The 24,918-nt window shown below is 39.6% G+C and overlaps 1 protein-coding gene across 4 annotated transcripts in view; it reads right to left on the minus strand.

Annotated features, from left to right (window-relative positions):
- The window catches only part of IL16 (interleukin 16), a 160,927-nt gene extending 136,236 nt beyond the window's left edge, over positions 1–24,691 (minus strand). For all 4 annotated transcript variants that reach the window (XM_075345862.1, XM_075345860.1, XM_075345861.1 and 1 more), the window contains exon 1: positions 24,034–24,691. The gene's annotated coding sequence lies outside the window, so the exon portion shown is untranslated. The remainder of the gene's footprint in view (positions 1–24,033) is intronic.
- Positions 24,692–24,918: the final 227 nt, after the last annotated feature.

The raw sequence follows: 24,918 nt of genomic DNA on the forward strand, positions 1-24,918 counted from the left end.
CCACCATGTCAGCAGTGTCACCCCTGGGTCACATGATATAGTTGTATCACTTGTCCATAAAATCCAATGGGTGGCTGGGCTCTTGATCAGCTGCAGAATTTACTAGTTTGTCAAAGCAGATATCCGCCCTGATAGAATATTGATTAGCTGTAGCCAATCTGCATGCAAGTGACGCAATAAAGTGATGTGACCCACCAAGAATGTCAACATTGCTTGAATGGCACTAATGTGGGTTGTGGGTTCCTAAAGTGATTTAGCAGGGTTTTCCAGTAATTGACAATCCTTTCAAACCCATAACAACTAGGGATGATTGAATACCAGAATTTTTGCCTTCGCGAATATCCGACGAATAGGTCGCCGCTATGCGAATATTCGATGCGCAATGTAAGTCTATGGGAAGCCTGAATAGTTGTTATTCGGGTGTTATTCGGGTTTCTCCTAGACTTACATTGCGCATCGAATATTCGCGAACAGTCGAATAGCGGCAACCTATTTGGCGAATATTCGCGAAGCCGAAAATTTGTGGTATTCGATCATCCCTAATAACAACCAATGATATACATTTTTGTTATGGCCTGATAAGGAATTAATGATGCCATCTGAGGAACTGAGCCTGCTTCATAAGATGGAGATTCTGGTTGTGATACATTGCCAACATTAGTTTGTAACAGCAGCAACCCAAGCTTGCTTCATCACCTTAATTTAACTATTAAAATACTGCTTTAATCAATGACAGTGACGTGTAAATGATATGGTCGCAGCAAAACTGATGGGCTACTATGACAGTGGTATCTGTCATCTTGGTCCTCTAGTGAAGCTCAGCCACAGGCTAAACTTCATATGATGACCAAGGGTTCACTATATACTGCAATATTGTGGTATTGCATCAAATAGTATGAACAATTGATTGATTGTAACTTCAAGCTCCCTAAAAAGAACAAAAATTAAGTAATAATGTTTTAAAGAATAAAAAAATAAAATAAAAAAAAATAATATATATATACACACAATTTGGATCACACCAGTCTTTTCCAATTAAATATAATGAATTAAAAAAATTAAACATATTTGGGATTCTCATGTCCACAAAAGTCCAATGTATCAAAAAAGTAAATTAGCGAACCTATAAAATTAATTCCAAAACAAAAAAAAAAGCCAGAATTGACACTTTTCACGGGCTGCACTTCCCAAAAAATATACAATAAGGATCAATTAGAAGATCATATATTCACCAAAATGGCATCAATACATATGACATCTCAGGACATAAAAATCAACCCTCCATATATGGAAAACTAAAATAGTTTCTCAGATAAAAGTATTACAAATTTTGAGGCTTTACAAGTTTCATAATTTTTTTTCACCACTAATATATTAAAAAGCTGGACAAGTTTGGTTTCATCTTAATTGTCCTGACCTCTTCTACCAGGTCATATTTACAGCACAAACAAAACGTATTTCCCCATTAAAAATGGCAGAATTGCAGGCCTTTTTTTAAAATTTTTTGGGGTATTTGTATTTTCTTTTTCAATTTTTCTTTACATTATATCGTAAAATGAAGGGTGTACAACTTGTCTGGCAGAATATGCCTTCATATAGCTATGCTGAATGAACATTTAAAAAGTTTTGGCTTTTGGAGCAAGAGTAAGAGCACCAAAACAAAAAAAAATCCCAGGTCAGAAAGGGTTTATAGCATCACAGATATCAAAATATCAACTGGAAAAATGATTAAATAAATCTCTTCGGCTTCATTAAAGAAAGGCTATAGGGCACTTTGGCCTTCCTATCAATGTCCTTCCAACTTCAATGTAATGGACTGGGTGGCCAGACACTGAATATACCTGGAATGATGAAATCTATAACTGGACTCATAAAATGCTTATTTTAATATTAAAATGTTATAGCCATTTTTGATGTGGATTTTTAAAGTTCATTGGATCTAAATGTTCTCTATAAAAATGTGCTCAAATTGTCTATTGAAATCTGGTGAAAGATCAGCTTTGTTGCAAGCAAAGAAGTGAAACATTCGTCCACTGGATCCAATCCAATAATTACTTTTGGAAACCAGTAACTGAATTTCTCGTGCTTACGGGAACAACCAAGGCAAAATTCACCTTTACAGAGCAACTGAGCGCTCAGGAAAAAAGACACTATATTAGTTTGAATATTTTTATCATGCAACAAAAGGAGCCATTTAGCCCTAGTCTTGCAGTATCAGTGAAATATAATAAAGAATATGTCATTCTGCATGTAAAGCGGGCTTTACATGCTACGATATATCTAACGAGATGTCGGCAGGGTCACGTCGTAAGTGACGCACATCCGGCATCGTTAGTGATATCGTAGCGTGTGACAGCTATGAACGAGCAGAAATACTCACCACCTCGTTCATCATTGACACGTCGCTCATTTTCTAAAAATCGAACGTCCAGTTGTTCATTGTTCCCGAGGCAGCACACATCGCTCCGTGTGACACCCCGGGAACAATGAACTGCAGCTTACCTGCGGCCGCCGCCAATGCGGAAGGAAGGAATTGGACGGGATGTTTACATCCTGCTCATCTCCGCCCCTCCGCTTCTATTGGGCGGCCGCTGTGTGACGTCGAACGTCCCTCCGCCTTCATGAAGTGGATGTTTGCCACGCACAGCGAGGTCGTTTGGAAGGTAATAACATGTGACGGGGGGTTACAGCACTGTGCGACACGGGCAAGAAATTGCCCATGCCGCACAAACGATGGGGGCGGGTGCGATCGCAAATGCAATCGCATGAGAAATTGACACATGTAAAGCAGTCTTAAGAGTATGATTGTTAAGATCAGTAAGAGTACATAAAATAAGATGTACAGTCAAGGCCAAAAGTGTTGGCACCCTTGAAGTTGTTCCAGAAAATTAAGTATTTCTCACAGACAATTATTGCAGTTACACATGTTTTGTTATACACATTTTTTTCCTTTGTGTCTATTAGAAGAGCAAAAAATATAACCCTTAAAACATCAACTTAATTCAAGCTTATATTAAAAACCATCCAAAATCACATACAGTGAACTAAAGTGCAAAGCAAAAAGGGAGGCGGGTAAAGGTCACACCCTAAAAATACACTTCCCTTCTGTCCACTACCTAAGGTGGAGGTCAGCACCCTAAAGATAGAAATGATATAGCGCCCCCACTCTCCGAAGGCTATCCCTAGTCTTCCCTACCTTGCCCTGACAAAAATATAGATACATCTATTTATGTGTCCCCTTCTCTTACTCCTGTAGAAAGCTGTTCCAAAACCTCCGATAATGTTGTGAGGTGGAATCGGTGCATGTGTGCACCTGGTATATAATTTGGATTGTCCACTTGTTAAAAAGGAAATTTTCAAAAGTTTATTTGTACCTTGTCCCTAGATGTCAGCACCTTTCATATCTTTTGTCAGGGCAAGGTCGGGAAGACTAGGGATAGCCTTCGGAGAGTGGGGGCGCCATATCGTTTCTATCTTTAGGGTGCTGATCTCCACCTTAGGTAGTGGACAGGAGGGAAGTGTATTTTTAGGGTGTGACCTTTACCCTCCTCCCTTTTTGCTTTGCACTTTAGATCACTGTGTGTGATTTTGGATGGTTTTTAATATAAGCTTGAATGAAGTTGATGTTTTAAGGGTTATAATTTTTTTTGCAACAATTCCCCTTTGGTTATAAATTCTATTAGAACAACACCAACAAAATACAGAGAAAAAGAGGCAAATTGGACATAAGTTCACACAAAACCCCAAAAAATTTGCCAGACAAAATTGTTGGCACTATTAAATTAATATTTGGTTGCAGACCGTTTAAACTAAAATAACTGTAATCAATCGCTTTCCATAACCATCACCAAGCTTCTTACTCCTTTCATCTGGAATTTTGGACCACTCTTCTTTTACAAACTTCTCCAGATCTCCCATATTTGAAGGGTGTCTTCGCCCAACACAACAATCTCCACAGGTGTTCACTGGGATTTAGATCTTATTAGTGGCCACTTCAGAACTCTCTTCAGAACTCTCCAGTGCTTTGTTTCCATCCATTTCTGGGTGCTTCTTGAAGTATGTTTGGGGTCATTGTCCCACAAGGAGACCCAATACCGATGATGCAAACCCAGCTTTCTGACACTGGGCACTACATTGTGACCCAAAATCCTTTGGAAATCTTCAGATTTTATGATGAGTTGCACACAGTCAAGGCACCCATTGTAAGCAAAACACCCCGAAAAAATCTTTGAACCTCCACAATGTTGGACTGTAGGTACTTACTGTGTTCTTTTCTTTGTAGGCCTCATTCTGTTTTCAGTGAACAGTAGAACGATGTGCTTTACCAAAAAGCTCTATCTTGTTCTCTTCCGACCACAAGACACTTTCTCAGATGGATTTTAGCTTATGTAGATTTTGACAAACTGCAGTGTAGTTTTTTTTCATCATGAGTATGGATTTTAATTCTTGAATAAAGATTTAAATATTTTACTATTCTTTGAAGCTGGATTTTTTTCACTTTCCCTTTGGATCATTCACACTGGTCAGAGTGGCTGTCCATACTCACATGTATCCAACTGTTACAGGTGAGCTGGCTACCTTTTTCTTTATTAGCTTTCTTATGTCTCTGTGTCATTTGTTTTATTTCATTCAAATATCTCCTCTTTTTATCTGGTTGCAGGTGTGATTTTCATGTTGCCCATATCAGTTCTTTGACACAGGTGAGTTTGAACAAGCATCACATGCTTGAAACAAAGTTGTTTATTCACAATTTTGCAAAGGTACCAACAATTTTTTCTGGATTATCTTTGAGCCTTTAGTGTGGCGGTCATGCAGGGACAGAAAGCTGTTAACCTGCAGATTAAACCCATATCCACAGGTTAATAGCATTTTTTACATGACAGGTTCCCTTTAAAGGTGTTCTGTTTCATTAGTGATAAAGCATTGCAATGGATTATAGAAACGCAGAAAAAAAATGCAGAAACAAATGACATTCTGCTTTTTTCAGCAACAAAATCTGTAAGGAAAAAAGAAGCAGCATGTGCACAGTAAGTCACGATTCTCATAGACTTTGCTGGGATGCTTTTTCCTTGCTTTCATTGATTAAAATAAAAAGGAAAAATACATTAAAAAACACAAACAAAAACACGTGCACACATAGCCTAAGTGATAGATTTAATATGTGCAGTTTGTATTGTTAAATTCATATTAAAGGGCACAGAAAGTCCATGTGTCACTATGAGAAGAGTAGATCAATATTACAAGTGGCGCATAACAGTTGGGGGTCTTGTTACTAAGTTTTCATAGGGGCCCTGGAGTTCCAGGTTACGCCTCTAATTGAATTATCAAAATAACATATTTAAGGTTTGGATAAAGAGAAACTATTGTAAGAGACTATGTTTTCTACTGAGTAAATAATTTTTACTTCTTTTTTAATGACTTAGCACCCATTAGACAAAAGTAAAAGCAGGCAACCCCTCCATAATTCCACACATCTGTTACTTTGACTCTACTCTATACGTCAGTAGTTATTAATGTTATCATTGATGTTACAAGTTACGTGACCTTATAAATAATGATTCACAGAAAGTTTATTACTAATGTAATCCGTGTGTTAATGGTTCATTCATAAAATAAAACTGTATGACGATTCAGTTTCATTGACTGATACATCAATCCTGTTATACAAGAACAGTTATGGCCTACATAAATCATTAAGTTGTCAGGCACTTGCCTCTGTCCAAAAACCTGACGGTCCTTTGTCCACAATAATTGCCATTCTCTTCATTTCAGTCATTTGATCTTTAATGCTGCTTTATGGTAACGGATAGTTTGATCCTTTATTTAGCTAACCATGACTTGATAATGGATGTAATGCAAAATACAAAAAAAAGATGCAACTCAGACTGTCTTAAAAAGTTTCCATAAAAAAAGAAATGCACCTTACGTGTGTATTTTGTGCCTTTAGTTCACCCTTATAAAAACTGTTTCCATTCACTTTGACCCTTGAAAGGAGCCCCAAAGCGGATTAGCTTAAGGAACACATGGTCGCATATGCTGGACATATTTAATTTGAAATAAGTGTTTAGATATATTTTATTAAATGGTATTAATGTAATTAGCAAATGAAATATTTAATATTTTTTATCTCTTTACTTTTCCTTCCCCCCCTTTTTTCCTCCTTTAGTATCCCCCCTCCTTTTAATGTTTGATTTTTTGTTACCCCTATTGGAGTTGGTACTTACTGTTGCTGGGTTGATTTTCTGGGTTATGGTGATTTGTCTTCTATTTGAGCGGGAAGACACAGTTTAATTTGATTGGAAGATAAGGATTATAGCGGGAGAGGAGGCTGCAGATAAAAGCTCCTGTATCAGGCGGTTTTTGTGCAGTTGAACAACAGAACAAAGCAGCTGCCGACTCTGCTACCCATTGTTTACTGTTATTAATCCTGTTTGTTGTGATGTTTGTTAAGTTGGGCCTAGTCGTCCTGCTAATGCAGGGTGGACTTGGTCAATTATTAATTTAATAAACTGTATTTTACGACTGAAATATTTATTATTATAGTTATGGTCTTAATATTTGTTTGAATTGTGAAACCTTTAATAAACATCGCAGCCTATTTAGACAAAACTTTGATGTGTCTTGTGTCATTTTATTTTAAATAATTAGTATTGTTAATTGTTTATAACAGTCAGCGTTGTGCTACCATGGCTAGTACCATGATAAAAAAATCACTAGTTGTACCAATCTGCATGGGGTCACATTGACCCAATGCTACTAGATAAGGGTTAAATGTTGTTGCTGCTAATGTGAAGGTATATTACAAGTCAGTAGTCTCTGTCAGACAGGAGCCCAGAGTATCCACCTATCGCCAAGCATCTGTGGCTCTCCTCTTGAATACCCAGCTTGGCACAACATCATTTTTGAGTTGGGACACACGTGAAATCGTACCAGGTTGGTTAATCAAAAGAAGAGCTGAGGGTGCTCGGAGATAGGAGGTGTTTTTCAGTGCATCCATGTGCCAAAGATTACTGGCCTAGCAGATGCAATGGGTCTTTCTAATCTAATCAATTTGATGCAAATTGAATTTGTGTCAAATTTTATGAAATTCGCAAGTCTTCGTAAATATGAACAATTACCAATTCTCTTCTGGCAATTAAAAAATGCCCACACACCTCCTTTTCACATATTAGAATAGATTGTATCTGTTACAGAAAGTTGACTTAACCTAATAAATGACCACACAGGCTTGTGTTTTTCTCATAATGACTTGTAACTATCCCATTATATGGTATAACAAAGCCAATTAGGATAGACGATCACAGCCTGTATAAAAGCTTAGACAAATAATGCAGTAGCTGTTTTAGAAACCAGAAACAAGACAACACAAAAGTTTGAACAAAAAGAATCTGAAATAAGTGTCATACAGTGTGTTTGCTTGTCACAAACTACTGTACTGACTTTTTGTATTTCTTGTGCATTTTTGTGAAGAAGACAATCATTGTTTTTAAAGAATACAAAATAAAACTCCATAAAATCAAGACATTTAAAGGGAATCTGTCACAATGTAAGCTGAATACAGCATGCTGCAATGGTTAAAAAGAAAAAAAACATCTGTGTTTCTCTTATTTGTGTGCTATTTTTTACTCATACTAAAGGGTTTATTGCTCTGTGATTAACATTGGTGTGACTCCTCTGCACCTGCAGAGTAGACTGGCACACCCCCTGATGTGATTGAAACCTCACAGTCAATGCACAATCTCTTTAGAGTCTGGTGTGGGTGGCGACAGCTCCCAGCTCTATTACACTCAATTCTGAGATAAAGTCAGGATGGCTGCAGCCAGTAATCTAAGATAAATATGGTTAGTTTCAGAATCTATTTGCCTGGAACATGCTGCTCTCAGATGAAGTAGCAAAGATCTGATGATAAATTCCTTTTAACTGTGGCTGTCTCACAAAGACATTTTTCCATATTTGTTTTACTAGTCATATTCTAGAACCGTACATGCCACACCAATAATAGTACCCTGTTGGGGTGCTGGCTTTTTAGATGTGTATTTACCTAGCATTTCTTATTTAGTCACTTTTGGTAAAGGGGTTGAATTTTGTTGACATTTTTTTTTTAATGCAAACATTTAACAGTATAAAAAAAAGCAAATAAAAAAAAGAGGAATAACTATCATTACTTACAGCAAAGATGGAACTGCAGCTGTACATTACCTAGGCCAAAAACTACTACTCCAGCAGGATACAGCTAAGCCCCCACTAGGTGGAGGCATCACAGGTGCAGGAGGAGCCAATCATACACAAACTTCCAAAACCATGGAGGGGGCAATTGCTAAATGGTAAAACTGCACACTGATGGCTTGCATAGAGCACTGTTCACACTAGTAGATGCACAGTCACAAACCCGCAGCCTATTAGGCAGCGCCCATACTACCCCAACTGTGAATCATACAGGGACAGGAACACTAATATGTAAGGTCTAACAAAAAGGGGCCTAGCTATATCCTGTACAAAACAAATATGAGGTTTTTAGTTGGTGTTATGGCCATAAGACGTATACTCCAGCAGTATACAGCTTTTTTCATATTATATATAGTGTAGGGACCTACAAGCATGACATTCCTGTGACGAGGGTTGTAGGCTTCCGTCTTATGGCCATAACACCAACTAAAAACCTCATATTTGTTTTGTACAGGATATAGCTAGGCCCCTTTTTATTAGACCTTACATATTAGAGTTCCTGTCCCTGTATGATGCACAGTTGGGGTATTATGGGCGCTGCCTAATAGTAGGTTTTGGCCTAGGTAATGTACAGCTGAAGTTCCATCTTTGCTGTAAGTAAACATTTAACTGTGCAAAACTGTGTTTTATTAGTCCTATTTGACAATCATACTGTACACACCACAACTATATTGTGGACTGCTGCCAAATTTATATTCTGAACTTGTACCTACTGAACATTTCTTATCACATCATTTTTCACAAGGGTTTAACACTTGGTTTAACAAAAGATTGACAAAATTTAATTATAGTTTAGCACAAAATGCATGGGTAAAGAAAACGTAGCAATGGTAATGGGCAAGGATAGTGTAAAAGAGAAAAAAAACATACTAAGCACCACCACAAGTACAAGCCATCAACAGCACTACCAACGGCAGGCCTCAATTAGCCTCTAGCAAACATATTATTTGGGAGGAAGCGAAGGGTTTTATGGACTATATGGCACATCAGTCGTCTCTGTCACAGCAGAATGATGTTACTTCTGAAAATGACACCATCAGTGTGAATCAGTATTATCCAGAGAAAGGTCTGCCTCATCACAAATGGCAAAGAAAACTTATTTTTAAACATTTTATAGCTTTAAAAAGCATGAAAAGTTTGTCAGTACATAGAGTATTAAGTGAGCTGTTGGTTATTACCGAGTTACCATCACTTTCTATGCTGAGGTCACTTTGACATTAATCATGTTGTGTTTGCCTTAAAGAAATATAAATGGGTGGGATATAGACCTCGGACACCTTTCAGTGTTCTACACATTTCTTTAAGGCAAATGAGTACCAAAAATTGCTAAATTATTTGGCGTGAATCAAATTTTTCAGAAAAATTTGCCGAGCCTGGGGAGTTTGATTTTAAAAATATTTTATCAGCCAAAAAGTTCAGTGCACTTTCCAGCTACTTCTTTTGCACCCATCTTAGTCCCCTTCTTCCTTGATTAACAGCTCTGGCTATTCAGGAGCCAGAAGCAGGTAGGGATAGACGCAAATCAAGAACGTGGCAAGGTGCACTAAACTGGTTGGCCACAACAATGGTGCACTGAGCACCTGTGCTTAGTTTGAATAGTCATTTTTTTATTTATTTATTTTTTTAAACCGTCTTGATTGAAAGAAAGGCAAGATAAACATACAAATAAAGTAAAAATGAAACAAAATGAAATACAGTATGTCAATAGTAAAACAAAAAAAGGAAGATTAGACGGCATATTTTAAGTATAAACCAACAAACTGGGAGAACTTCCCAGAACCCCTCCACCACCCCACTCCCCCCTCCGTAGGGCACACACAGATAAACCTTGTGACAAAACATTACAGAAGCCAAACAGGAATTTTTCCTGCAACTTGGTCCCTCATGTACCAATCTGTAAATTGGAAACAATAATGCACCACTTAGCACATGGACAGTGGTTGCACATTAATAAAGGAAGTCCATGTAAGAAAGAAGTGTTTGGTGAGTTTTTCTTTGTTAAGTAAGGTCTCTTTCCAGTCCATTTTGAAGAGGAAGGCCACCTTCATGGTAATCAAACTAAGAGAAGGAATTGCGTCCTGCACGCCCAGAGGTGTAAGATACTTTTACGAGTGGCCGCCGCCCAGATGAATAAAGTTTGGCGCTTATGGGCAGGAAGCCTACCCAGCTGGTCTTTGGGGAGAATATTGAAAATGATCCACTCAGAAGACAGAGAAATAGAAAGATCAAAGGTATTAGTAAGATGTTGTAAGAGTGCGCGCCAAACCTCCCGGGCAATCCCAGAGACAGTGGAAAATGTCAGCCGAGAAATGCATGCATTTAGGGCAAGGATAGTCACCAGAGGGGGACAACCTAGATTTAACTGCTGGTGAAATATATGCTCTATAAAAGATGATAAGCGCCATGGTTTTGTAACTATCGTTTGGTAACATGGACATAATACGTAGCGTGGCTTCCAAGAGGTCCTTTACCAGACAGTCAGTTAACTGAGACACCCATTTCTCTGGGCCTGGCGAAGAGTCCAACCACTGGATAGAAGGCTTAAGAAGCTTATATACGAGACTCAGAGAATAAGTCCTCAAATGAGCTCTAATAGAAATTAAATATAAGGCGTCCTCTCTAACGTCCTCTGGGATAGGCTGTAACACAGAGTCTACATTGTGTCTGGTGCGGACATAAGTTAAATTATCGCCCACCAGAATAGGATGCTTGAGGGCAATGTTCTCTGAGGTAAGAGGGCGTTGTTTATCCAACAGCATATCACAAACTAATCGACATCTATTATTCCCAAACACACAATAAACAGGAGGTGGCCTACCCTGCAAAAAGTAGGGATTGTCTCGAAAAGGAAGAAGAACTGAGGTGTGAGGGTCGAGTCCACCAAGTTGACTTGCACGGCACCAACCCAAAACAACTGACCATAGTAAGGGGTTCTCTTTAACCACTATAGGGACATCGACTGGTCATAGGTGGAACAAAGCAGGGAGACTAAATGGTCCACACAAAACTTCATATATTGGGGTATTAGTGAAGTGGGTGGAAGCACTGATCCAATCCGCAGAGTGTCAATAGATGGCCACTATCCTGTAAAGACATAAATTTTGTTTGTTGCAACTTAAAAATACTAATTCTGGAACCCCATTCTGAACCCCAAATAAATTAACGGAAGGCCCTTGTTAGAAGCCGGTCATCGGCTTTAGGATAGCAAAACTGGCAATGTTTGCAAAGGAGAAAGAAGTTTGAGGAAATAAATAATTTTAATAAGATGGGCCTTAGCTGCAAAAAAACAGGTTAAGGGATTTCCAGGATTGAATTTCCTGAACAACTGCAAAGACAAGAGGATGAATATTCAATTGATAGATATTATGGGGGCTTGAGGGCAGATGGACTCCAAGATAAAGCACGGAATCTCCCCTCTACTGAAAGGGAAAGGGGAACGGCCACCGTTTCTGAGCAGTTTTAAAAATTACCAAAGCGTGAGATTTAGTAAAGTTTATGTGAAACCCCGGGACTGCTCCAAACTTGCTGAAGGCATCCATTATAGAAGGAATGGATTCCTTAGGGTTGTCTATCATGAGAAAGACATCATCAGCAAATGCTAAAGTTTTCAGTGAGTGTGGCCGACTCCAATGCCCCTAAAGGAAGGAATCATCTCCAAGAATTTCAGCAGGGGGTTCAGGGTAATATTAAATAGTAAGGGTGATAGGAAACAGCCTTGTCTCGTACCTCTCAGAATGGGGAAAGGGGCCGACTTTACGCCATTGAGTCAAATCGAGATTTCGGGGTTAGTATAAATCGTCGGCACAAAGTTGTAGAAAGTGAAGCCAAACAATCTATACTTAAGGGTTGGTATGAGATGAGACCATGATACTTGATTGTAGGCTTTATCAGCATCAAGGCTGTCCAGTATTTTTTTTTTCTTGGCCTTAGTTTGACAACTATGTGTGATGGCAGCCAGTGTCCTGATATTAAAGTTAATAACCATGCGTTCTGCTTCCCCAGCAAAGTCTATGAGAATCATGCAAAATTCGTGCAGACAATGCTTTTTTAAACGCAGCATTTTGATTGTCAAAAATGTGACAAAAACTCTGCATTTAAAAAAGCAGCATGTTATTTCTGTTGTCCGTTTTGGTAGCGTTCTACACCCATTGAAATTAATGAATTGTAGAAAAACGCTACCAAAATGTTTAGCTGGGCGTTTGCACTGCATTTTTGTTGCGATCCGCATGTTTATTTGACATAACAAACGCAGGTCTTTCGGTCTCTCTCTCTCTGTCAGTCGGTCGGTCTGTCTGTCAGTCTCTCTCTCTCTCTCTATCTCTCTGTCGATGTCGGTCTCTCCCTCCCACCCATTCTCTCATACTCACCGATCCCCGATCACTGACGCGGCGCTGCACGGTATTCATAATGTGGTGGCTTCTTCTCTTTTGAAAATGCCGGCCGCTCATTATTCCATCTCGTATTCCCTGCTTCCCCCGCCCACTGGCACCTATGATTGGTTGCAGTCAGACACAACCCCACGCTGAGTGACAGCTGTCTCACTGCAACCAATCACAGCCACCAGTGGGCGTGTCTATATCGTGCAGTAAAAAAATAAAAAAAATTAAAAAGAAACAACGTGAGGTCCCCCCAATTTTGATACCAGCCAGTATAAAGCCAGACGGCTGAAGGCTAGTATTCTCAGGATGGGGAGGTCCACGATATTGGGAGCCCCCCAGCCTAACAATAACAGCCAGGAGCCGCCCGGAATGCTGCATCCATTAGATACGACAGTCCCGGGACTCTACCTGGTTCATCCCGAATTGCCCTGGTGCGGTGGCAATTGGGGTAATATGGAGTTAATGGCAGCAGCCCATAGCTGCCACTAAGTCCTAGGTTAATCATGGCAGGCGTCTCCCTGAGATACCTACCATGATTAACCTGTAAGTTAAAGAAAATAAACACACACATCCAAAAAATCCTTTATTTGGAGTAAAAGGCAAAAAAACACCCTCTTTCACCACTTTATTAATCCAAAAATACCCCTCCAGGTCTGACGTAATCCACATGAGGTCCCATGATGCTTTCCGCTCTGCTACATGAAGCTGACAGCGAGTGGTCACAGACCACGGCCGCGTGATCAGCGATGATTACCCTGAGTGAAGGCACCGCTGATCGTGCTGCTCACTTCAGTCACTCAGAGGATTTGCGGTCACCGGTGAGTCCTTAAATCAGGCTGCGACACAGAGAGAGAGAGACGCCCGATGTCAGTGAACTCGGGTGAAGCTCTGACGTCACTGCTGCGGACTCCTGTGTCCTGGCACGGACCTCGGAGGTTCATCTGAGTTCATGACAGCACACAGAGACAGAGCCGCGAGATGACAATGAAGTCGGGTGAAGTTCATCCGAGTTCATTCTCATTGCCCGACTCTGGCTGTGTTTGCTGTCAGCGGGCATGTAGCAGAGCTGAATTGCCGGAGGACCGCACTGACAAAAATGCATCCAAAACGCATGTAAAATGCATGCAAAATGCATCTAAAATACATGCGTTTTGGATGCATTCTTTTTGTCAAAACGCAGCGTCAAGTCTGCCAGAGGGTGCATTTATTTCTGCACCGGTCAGGACGCAACGTGCGCATGAGCCCTAAGAATATCAGGAAGCATGGAATGCAGCCTATTAGTCTTAATTTTGAATAGTAATTTTCTGATGACAGATTCCCTTTCATTTTTTTTTTTTTTTGCAGTATATACAGCGGGCGAAATAAGTATTTAATATATCACCAATTTTCTAAGTAAATATATTTCTAAAGCTGCTATTTCTCACTTTAATTGGATGCTATAGATAACAAAGTCAGGTTTTTTTTACACATACATAATTATGATAAATGAGGACCAATGTTATAAAAAAAAAAGAAAGTATAGTTAGTTAAATTTATGTGTCCAATGAAGACATGCACAGCTATTTGTTTTATATGAGGTAATATAACATTGAGTTGTATACAGAATATTTATGCACCATTATACTCAAGACTATAATAACCGCATGTACACACAGGTTACCAAGGCCACAGAGTAAGGCCTCATTCACACATCTATGTTGCACGCATGTGCTCTAGCTGTGTTTTTTTTATATAGAGCACATATCCATTATAACCCTGATCAACAAAGATTTTGTTAAATGAGTAGTATTGATTGTTGTTAAAGCATTTTTGTGGCTGATTCCAAATCTGCAATCAGAATTTCCCTGTTTGGCACCAATTTTCCATAATTTGTTTTTTTCCTAGTAAATTTAGCCTACCGGTATATAGCCCCTTCATAAATTAAAGTCGCTTTTTAGGTGCTGGGATTGTTGTCTCTTTGCACTGTTCTTATGAAGTCGGTTTGATTTCATACTTTGGTAACAAACAGAGCTCCAGGTTTTTCCAAGGTTGACTAATCTTAGGGATTTACGCTCTTTATGGTTTTATGGGTTACATTACAAACAGCTTCATTTTCTCACTGTCTGTTGTGAATATCAATTGTATTTTTATCGCTAAGTTTTCTTTTACTTGAAGATGTTATTATAATAAATTTAATTTTGTTTCTGTTGCTGTTCTTCTTGTGCCGTAGGACGTTCTGTTTTATTAGGAAGTTAGAAGGGGTCAAAGTTCATCATCAATTTCTCATTTTTCCAAAATTTACAAAACCATTTTTTTAGGGACAACATCACATTTGAAGTGACTTTGGGAGGCCTAGGTGACAGAAAATACCCAAAAGTCACCCAATTCTAAAAACTACACACCTGACACTGCTCAAAAGCAAATATAAGAAGTTAATTTACCCTTTAGGTGCTTCACAGCAACTAAAGCAATGTGGAAGGAAAAAATGAAAATTTTACTTTTACAAACAAAAAATGTTACTCTAGCCTCAAATTTTGCATTTTGACAAGCGTAACAGGAAAAAATGCATGTACAAATTGTTGTTCAATTTCTCCTCAGTACAAGGATACCGCATATATGGCATAAATCTACTGTGTGGGCGCACGGCAGGGCTCAGAAGGGAAGGAGCGCCATTTGTATTTTAAAGCGCAAAATTGTCTGGAATAGATGTCAAGCTTGGAAAGCTCCTAATATGCCTACACAGTGAAGCTCCCCCACAAGTGACCCCATATTGGAAACTAGACCCCTGTAGGTATTTATCTCGATGTTTGGTGAGCACCTTGAACCCCTAAGTGCTTCACAGAATTTTAAAACACTAATTTTTAAACACAAAAATGTTGCTTTAATCACATTTTTTTCAATTTCACTAGGGTAATATGAGACAATGGACCATAGAACTTGTTGTGCAATTTCTCCTGAGTACCCCAATACCCCATATGTGGTTGAAAACTACTTTTGAGGCACAGTACAAAGTGAAGAAAGGAACGAGTACCATATTTGAGTTCAGATTTAGTTGGAATGGTTTGGTGGTGCCATGTCACATTGGCAGAGCCCTTGAGGTGCCAGAGCAGTAGAAATTACCTATAAGTGACCCCATTTTACAAACTGCACCCTTGAATGTATTCATATAAGGGTGAAGTGCATATATTGACACTACAGGTGCGTCACAAAATGTTATACTATTAGGAGGTGAAGAAAAGATAATTACATTTTTACCACTAAAATGTTGTTTGAACCCCAGATCTCCAATTTTCACAAGGGGAATAAGTAAAAAAGACCCCACATTGGGTTACACAATTTGTCCTGAATTTATTTAATACCCCACAGGTAACTGTACAGCACTATTTGGCTGAACCATAGGGTTCGAGATGGAAGCAGCGCCATTTGATTTTTGGGGCACAGAATTTCCTAGAATAGTTTGTGCACTCCATTTGCAGAGCCCCTAAGTGCCGAAACAACAGAAACCCCCTCAAGTGACCACATTTTGGAAATCATAGCCTTCTGGGAATTCATCTACACGTGTAGTGATGATTCAGTATCTGGAAAACACCCATGGTGTCAAATACAGTGAATGTAGTAGAATTTAAAATTGCAAATAAGTCCTTGTCATGCCCAGTACTTTATTAGTATTAGTATTTTATTGCTTATACTTTGAGTCCAGCTCGTGCTTCTGGAAACCTGCAACCAGTAAATTAAGCCAGCTTTCTTCCCTACAACAATGCCATTCATGTGGATGTTAACTGAGTTGAGGCACATTGTGGGGCTCAGAAGGGAGGGGGCATTTGGATTTGGGAGAACAAATTTTGCTGGATTTCTATTTTTTTTGGGTTGGGGGTTATAGCATTTTTCGAGAGCCTTTGTGCTACCAGTAACATGGATGTCCTTTACAGTGCTGGCCAAAAGTATTGGCACCCCTGCAATTCTGTTAGAGAATACTCAGTTTCTTCTTGAAAATGATTGCAATCCCAAATTCTTTGGTATTATTATCTTCATTTATTTTGCTTGCAATGAAAAAACACAAAAGAGAATGAAACAAAAATCAAATCATTGATCATTTCACACAAAACTCCATAAATGATGCCAGACAAAAGTATTGGCACCCTTAGCCTAATACTTGGTTGCACCACCTTTAGCCAAAATAACTGCAAACAACCGCTCCGGTAACCATCAATGAGTTTCTTACAATGCTCTGCTGGAATTTTAGACCATTCTTCTTTGGCAAACTGCTCCAGGTTCCTGAGATTTGAAGGGTGCCTTCTCCATCTGCCATTTTGAGATCTCTCCACAGGTGTTCTATGGGATTCAGGTCTGGGCTCATTGCTGGCCACTATAGTAGTCTCCAGTGCTTTCTATCAAACCATTTTCTAGTGCTTTTTGAAGTGTGTTTTGGGTCATTGTCCTGCTGGAAGACTCATGACCTCTGAGGAAGACCCAGCTTTCTCACACTGGGCCCTACATTGTGCTGCAAAATTTGTTGGTAGTCTTCAGACTTCATAATGCCATGCACATGGTCAAGCAGTCCAGTGCCAGAGGCAGCAAAGCAACCCCAAAACATCATGGAACCTCCCCCATGTTTGACTGTAGGGACCGTGTTCTTTTCTTTGAATGCCTCTTCTTTTTCCTGTAAACTTTGTTGATGGCTTTTCCCAAAAAGCTCTACTTTTGTCTCATCTGATCAGAGAATATTCTTCCAAAACATTTTAGGCTTTCTCAGGTAAGTTTTGGCAAACTCCAGCCTAGCTTTTTTATGTCTCGGGGTAAGAAGTGGGGTCTTCCTGGGTATCCTACAATACAGTCCCTTTTCATTCAGACGCCGACGGATAGTATGGGTTGACACTGTTGTACCCTCGGACTGCAGGGCAGCTTGAACTTGTTTGGATGTTAGTCGAGGTTCTGTATCCACCATCCGCACAATCTTGCGTTGAAATATCTCATCAATTTTTCTTTTCCTTCCACATCTAGGGAGGTTAGCCACAGTGCCATGGGCTTTAAACTTCTTGATGACACTGCGCACCGTAGACACAGGAACTTTCAGGTCTTTGGAGATGGACTTGTAGCCTTGAGATTGCTCATGCTTCTTCACAATTTGGATTCTCAAGTCCTCAGACAGTTCTTTGGTCTTCTTTCTTTTCTCCATGCTCAATGTGGTACACACAAGGACACAGGACAGAGGTTGAGTCAACTTTAATCCATGTCAACTGGCTGCAAGTGTGATTTAGTTATTGCCAACACCTGTTAGGTGCCACAGGTAAGTTACAGGTGCTGTTAATTACACAAATTAGAGAAGCATCACATGATTTTTCAAACAGTGCCAATACTTTTGTCCACCCCTTTTTTATGTTTGGTGTGGAATTATATCCAATTTGGCTTTATGACAATTTTTTTTTTATTGAAGACAAATTAAATGAATAAAATAATACCAAATAATTTGTGATTGCAATCATTTTCAAGAAGAAACTGAGTAGTATCTGACAGAATTGCAGGGGTGCCAATACTTTTGTCCAGCACTGTATATTTCCATTAACAGCTGACGGACGTGAGTGGGGACTTGTGTTTTTCTGGATTGAGTTAAATGCTATGATGGAGATTTGAATAGAGAGTGTTTTGGATAAGTCCACATGTATCCTGTGCTCTATACTGAGCACTTGCATTGGAGTTTCCATCTACATCTCTGAAAAGCGTGATTCAGTTTAAAATCCTAACACATCCACTCATTATAATGAGGCAGCAGAGTTACTTCGGACTCCATTTGACCACTGTTCAGCAGTGTCCATCTTTTCAAAGGTGAACACAACTGTTGATGACCGCACTTTTTTGCAAGCCTAAAAAGACATTGATACTGCATTTTTTGTCGTAATTTTCAAAAATCGCAGATTTTTTCCACATTTTTGGAAAACCGCAGCGCAAAAAACACATAGATGTATCATGAAGAGCGTAAAGTTGTTTTCCAGTTTAAGAAGAAAAGTTGACAGTCACTGTATGTGATATTAGATTGTTGAATTGTGACAGTGTGTGATTCACACACTATCACTATTTTCCTGTTATTCCCTGTGTGATTGGGCGGTCACATGATCACACGTATGCAGTTTCCATACTTGCGCTCATATGTCCACTGGTTTTATCCAGGTTCTCTCAGTTCTCTTCTGTTGACAAAAACTGGATGAGACTAATCAGCATGTGATCACAAGTATATAAATGACCTACAAGTGGTCACATGACCATCCACATGCATGGTGAATACAGGGGAATCTTGACAGTGTACACATCTCATACTATCACAATCCAGCAGTCTGCAGTCACATTGAGGAACTGCAAACTTTTCTTCTTCGTCCCTTTTACTATAGCCACATTTTAAGATCTACATTAGGCCTCAGTTAAATATCATTTTTTTAGCTCATGTGTTAAATAAAAGAACCAATTTCCATCAGTGTGCTGGAGCAGATTTTTTTCATCAGTTTTTGGTCAGCATGTCGGCAAAAAACTGCTAGAAGCTTCTAAGCTTTTTCCTAGCTCAGATGGGAAAAACAGAGAGCACATGGATGGCATCTGAGTTGTGTTTTTTTTACCTACCATTTCACTGGAATGGGTGAGTTTAATCTAGAAATCAGATAAAAAATGTTGATATATCTAGACTTAAATGTCTAAGTATTATATAGATAGAATACGTGTATGAACCATGAACATGTGAATGGGACCTTACAGCCACAATACTCAGACCACCTGAGATCTCTATTGACCCATATAAAACCATCTGAAATTGACATTAGTAAGGAATAATCATCTCATTGAGCGGAATAAACTGATAATGGTGTACAGTAGTTAAAGGCCATATCTTATGGTTAAGAAGGAACATTGTTTGTGAGAGTCACTAATTTAAGGTTATATCAATTATAAGAAGGAAATATTACATATATCAACATATGTCTCAGATCCAGAAAGACAGTGGCAATTTGAGGGAGATGTCCTATTGTCCCAAGTGTCAGAGCTATGTCCCAAGTTCACCTCTGCAGCACATCAATGATTTCTCTAGGCCGGCTCAGAAGCCTTCAGCAATTCCTCTTAAGGCTGCTTTACACGCTGGGGTCACGGAATTCATGCCGCACATCCGGCCGCGTTAGCGATGTCGTTGTGTGTGACACCTACATGTGATCAAAAATCGTCGCAAACATGTGCAAAATCGCTAATCGTTGACATGCTCCCCTATTCCCAATTATCGTTGCTACTGCAGGTACGATGTTGTTGGTCGTTCCTGTGGCAGCACACATCTCTATGTGTGACACCGCAGGAACGAGGAACCTCACCTTACCTGCGGCCGCCAGCAATGAGGAAGGAAGGAGGTGGGCGGGATGTTCATCCCGCTCATCTCCGCCCCTCCGCTTCGATTGGGTAGCCGCTTAGTGACGTTGCTGTAACGCTGAACAAACCACCCCCTTAGAAAGGAGGCGGTTCGCCGGTCACAGCGACGTCGCTAGGCAGGTAAGTAGTGTGACGGGTCCGCGAGATTTTGTGAGACCGCAGCGTGTAAAGCGGCCTTTAGTCAGGATTTTGGGGGAGAGGCAAGCATCTGTCTGTGTTCTGTATATTCACAACATTCATTAATTACATTTCATGAAGTCTGATCTTTGGGATTCAAACTCACAATCTCTTGCATGTTAGGCAGCAATTTCAGCTGTGAGTCAGAGGCTGCATTTACAAGGATAGGATATCTGTAAGTGATATTCCTATTGTTTTTAAGTAATACATTTTTTTTACATATTTTAAAGGGAACCTGTCACCAGATTTGGGGCCTATAAGTTGCGGCCACCACCAGTGGGCTCTTATATACAGCATTCTAACATGCTGTATATAAGAGCCCAGGCCGCTGTATAGAACCTAAAAAACACTTTTTAATACTTACCTAAATGGTTAGTGCAGAGCAGATGGGTCAGATGGGTGTCTCTGTTCTCCAGCTGCAGCGCCTCCTCTTTCGGCCATTTTTGCCCTCCTTCTTCTGAAGCTAGTGTGGATGACGCGTCCTACGTTATGCACACAGGCGGGCATTGAGGTTCCACGCATGCGCACTACAATACTTTGATCTTCCCTGCTCAGGGGAAATCAAAGTGCGCCTGCACAGGACCTCAGTGTCGCCTTGTGTGAATGACGTAGGATGCGTCATCCACACTAGCTTCAGAAGACAGAGGAAAAAGATGTACGAAAGAGGAGACACTGGTACCTTAGAACGGAGATGCCCATCCGACCCATCTGCTCTGCACCAACCATTTAGGTAAGTATTATAAAGTGTTTTTTCACATTCTACACAGCGGCCTGGCCTCTTTTATACAGTATGTTAGAATTCTGTATATAAGAGCCCACTGGTGATTGCCACAGCTTATAGGCCCCAAATCTGGTGACAGGTTCCCTTTAAAGGGGTCATCTAGACTTGGGACAAAAATGGGCAGGCACTCTGACTGCAGAATCATAACATTGTGTGGTGTGCCTGCTGTTGCTCTTCACTTTGTGACTAGGCAGTCATATGACCGCAGGTATGTGATTTGTACACTTGTGGTCACGTGCTGACTAAATAAGTTCTCTACGTGAAATTGAATTAAGAGAAGTTGGATGAGTCTAGTCAGTGAGTGAATGCAAATCACATACATTTATTTACCCACTGTTATGATCCAGCAATCTGCAGTTACATACTCCTTTAACACCTTGAGTTCACAGAAAATTTTTATTTTTATTTATTTATTTTCCACTCCAATAACCATCATTTTTGGGGGATTTTTGACACATCGCTATTACAGCTTGTTTTTTTGCAGGAAGAGTTGTAGTTTTGGATGACACCATCCATTTTTATATACAATGTACTGTGGAAAAAGAAGTTCCAAGTGGGATAAAATGGTAAAAAGAAAATTCAGGAATGGTTTTTGGGTTTTGGTTTTCAGGACTCATTGTTTTAACACTATTCATTCATCACTTCCTAACCTCTTCTTTATGTGGTAAGAGCTAAATGAAATGGTAAATGTGGGTGGCTAGTTGGTGCAGTTATTATCGTGGCCTAAATTCTTGTTGTCTCTGAATGGTTTTAGTGTTTTAGTACATTGATGATAATGAACCTCTCCTCTGCCAGGTTCAATTCAGAATTTGTCAATGATGCTGCTACTTCTTAGTGGAAATAATCTTCATGAAGCTGCCAAAGTGTTTCAGTTGTTACAGTCAGGGTATGTGCGCACGTTGCTTTTTACCTGCTTTTTACCTGCTTTTTTGCTGCTTTTTCTTCTGCGCTGTTTAATGCCAAAATGGATGTGTTCTTCTATTCAAGCAAAGTCTATGGGAATTTGGGTTTCTTGTTCACACTATGTTGTTCAAAATGCTGCCTTTTTGAGGCAGAACTTTGGTCAAAAACTCAGCTTTGCAGTGCAAAACCCAAATGGCAAAAACAATTGACATGTTGCTTCTTTGAAAAGCTGAGTTTTTGACCAAAGTTCTGCCTCAAAAAGGCAGCATTTTGAACAACATAGTGTGAACAAGAAACCCAAATTCCCATAGACTTTGCTTGAATAGAAGAACACATCCATTTTGGCATTAAACAGCGCAGAAGAAAAAGCAGCAAAAAAGCAGGTAAAAAGCAGGTAAAAAGCAACGTGCGCACATACCCTTAGACAACCCTAAATAAGGCATCATGCATCATTAGCTGAGCAGATAGTTGATTCAGACGTTAGCTACAGTTTTTCCCTGAATATACTATAAGACAATATCTTATATTTTTTTAGCTCCAAAATATGTGCTAGGTCTTATTTATGGGGAATGTCATATTTTGCATTGGTGTCAGTGATTGGGTCGCCTGTTGATGAAAAATGAATATTCACCCCTTCCCATGCCTATAATCCCACCAACCCCTCTGCTGGCATCAGTGATTGAGACTTGGGTTAATGAAATGATAAATATTCACCCTCTTTCCCACCCACCCCTCTGCCCTGGGATCAGTGATTCAATCGGACTGTAATATTATTTATTGAGGATCGCAGCCCAATGCTCGCACTGGCCGGGGCTCTACTGATCCGAGTGTGTCAGAGAATATTTCTTATGCAGCTGTCACACTCAGGTGAGGAGGCCTTGCAGGTCAGTACGAGCATTACTCTGCGTTCCTCGGAAAGGAATATGACAGTCTAAGTGAATCACTGACACTCGACACAGAGGGGTGGGTGGGGAAGGGGGTGAATATTCATCATTTCCTTAACACAAGTTCCAATCACTGATGCTTGTGGAGGAGTGGGAGGAATTATGGGCTGGAAAAGCGGTGAATATTCATTCCATTAACTAGCAGGCATATGACTATAAACTTCCAGGGCTTACAGCAACTTTAAAGCAAAGTTATATATCCTGACAGGGCTAATCAAGCTCTATTTTAGGATACTATTAGTATGACGATCTGCAATTAGGGCTTATTTTTGGAACAGGGCTTATATTTCAAGCATGCTCCAAAAAGGTCAAAATATTTCGCTAGAGTCTTATTTTTGGAGGAAACACGATTTATAATACATTTTAATAATTTGTCAGGAAGACTTCTCCTGCTCCCTGCATTACCTGAAAACTTTGGGATGTCAAACAGGCCACTGTGGATGAGATACCAGCACACTGTTGGAATAAGAGGTAGCAGTCCCGGACTAGTCCAGGTAGCCACACAACCACAATAAGCATTAGTTTTAAACATACCGAGTTAGTAATTTCTGATCGTGCTAGGAGGTTGATAAATCCTGCTGTTAGGTTCCATTTACACAAATGCTTGAATAATCGAGATAAAATTAAAAGGAAAATGGGAGAACAAGACATCTGTTTATTTTCAGACTTTTCTTATACCTCCCAGCGTGCCACCTTGGAGGTATTGAAATGAACAGCCAAAGCTGGGCAGTCATTCAATTATATTATGCCAAAATATGTAAGATGCTTACCATGCAAATGTGGAATGAATAAGATTGTTTTTACTGGGATCGTAAAGTATAAATCTACTAAACACAAGGTACAGGTATCGAACATCAACTATAAAAAATTTCTCTAACTTTTTTTACTCTTCATGGGTCTCTCCAACTAGTACAAATGACTCTTTAAACCATATTGGTGCCCCCGGTAGACAATTTTCACAATGTTGTGTAAAATTCCTTTATTAATAGATATTAAGGGGTTGCATAATATTTAAAAAGGAAAAAATCTGAAAATGTCCTGTATTATGGCTTTGTTCTGCACCGTAGTAACAGTTTGGGGACCTCACAGTGATTTTCTGTTCTGTGACTCCGTCTCCTATAGAGAAAGAGCCCTTTCTTTGGTTGCTCTTAATTAAAAATAACACAGGACAAAACTTCTGCTACTGGAAATGAAAAACATCTGGCAAACTCTTTATAAGTCACTAAAATGATGAAAAAAAAGGACTTACCATTGCCAAGAATATTGAATATCTTCTTTACAGATTCATTAACACAAAGTTATTCCCAAGGATAAAAGTGAGCGGCCGGTCCATGTTCCTGAGTGAAGCGCCGGTAACTCCTGGGTGTATTTCCCTCCTCTGCTGCTAAACACATCCACAGCGAGCTATACTTTCATCCACTTTTTTCCTTCCCTCTGCAGTGACTGAGTAGCTTGCCAGTAAATCATAATTGCCTGAGTCTCTGCATTTTAAATACCGCCCAGTGAGACAGATGTGCATAAAAGAGATGCTATTTCACTGAATGAAACCACTTTGGTCATAACCTTTTTTCTGCACCACCAGGGAACATGAAAAAACTTTCCTTTAGACATTCACTGGTTTCTGGTCTGTTATAAAAGCACGCTTCCAAGGTTATATGACAGCGTAACTGGTAATGTTACGCTCCGAGCCATGGTGCCCGTGAAGGGTTAAGCCCCCTTTTTATTTAATTCCTCCGAGCGGCTTGTTAGCTGGCCGACTGTCTGTTTATATAGCTCTGTACTGCTACACATTTGCTATACTTCATGCCTAAAATTAAAATGAATCATTTGGGTATTTTATTTTTTTTTAAAAAGTTTTCTCTGCTTTCTTTACCAGGAAGAAAACGCCTTTCATAAAGTGTTTCCAGGCTGCTAGAGGGTGAATAATGTCTGTGTGTAGACTATTCAGAAAAAAAAAAAAGCAGAATGACGTGACAGGGACAGAACGTTTTACTGCCGCTAGTTAAAGTATAAGACAGCGCACAGTGACATGGAGCACAGCCATTTGTCAGTAATTAATGCTACTATTTTAGTCCATCAACTATCTCCGGGTGACAAAAATACATTGTACAGCGGTTATAAAAATATTACTGCT

Source organism: Anomaloglossus baeobatrachus, chromosome 4 (genome assembly GCF_048569485.1).
Source record: "Anomaloglossus baeobatrachus isolate aAnoBae1 chromosome 4, aAnoBae1.hap1, whole genome shotgun sequence".
Lineage (NCBI taxonomy): Eukaryota > Metazoa > Chordata > Amphibia > Anura > Aromobatidae > Anomaloglossus > Anomaloglossus baeobatrachus.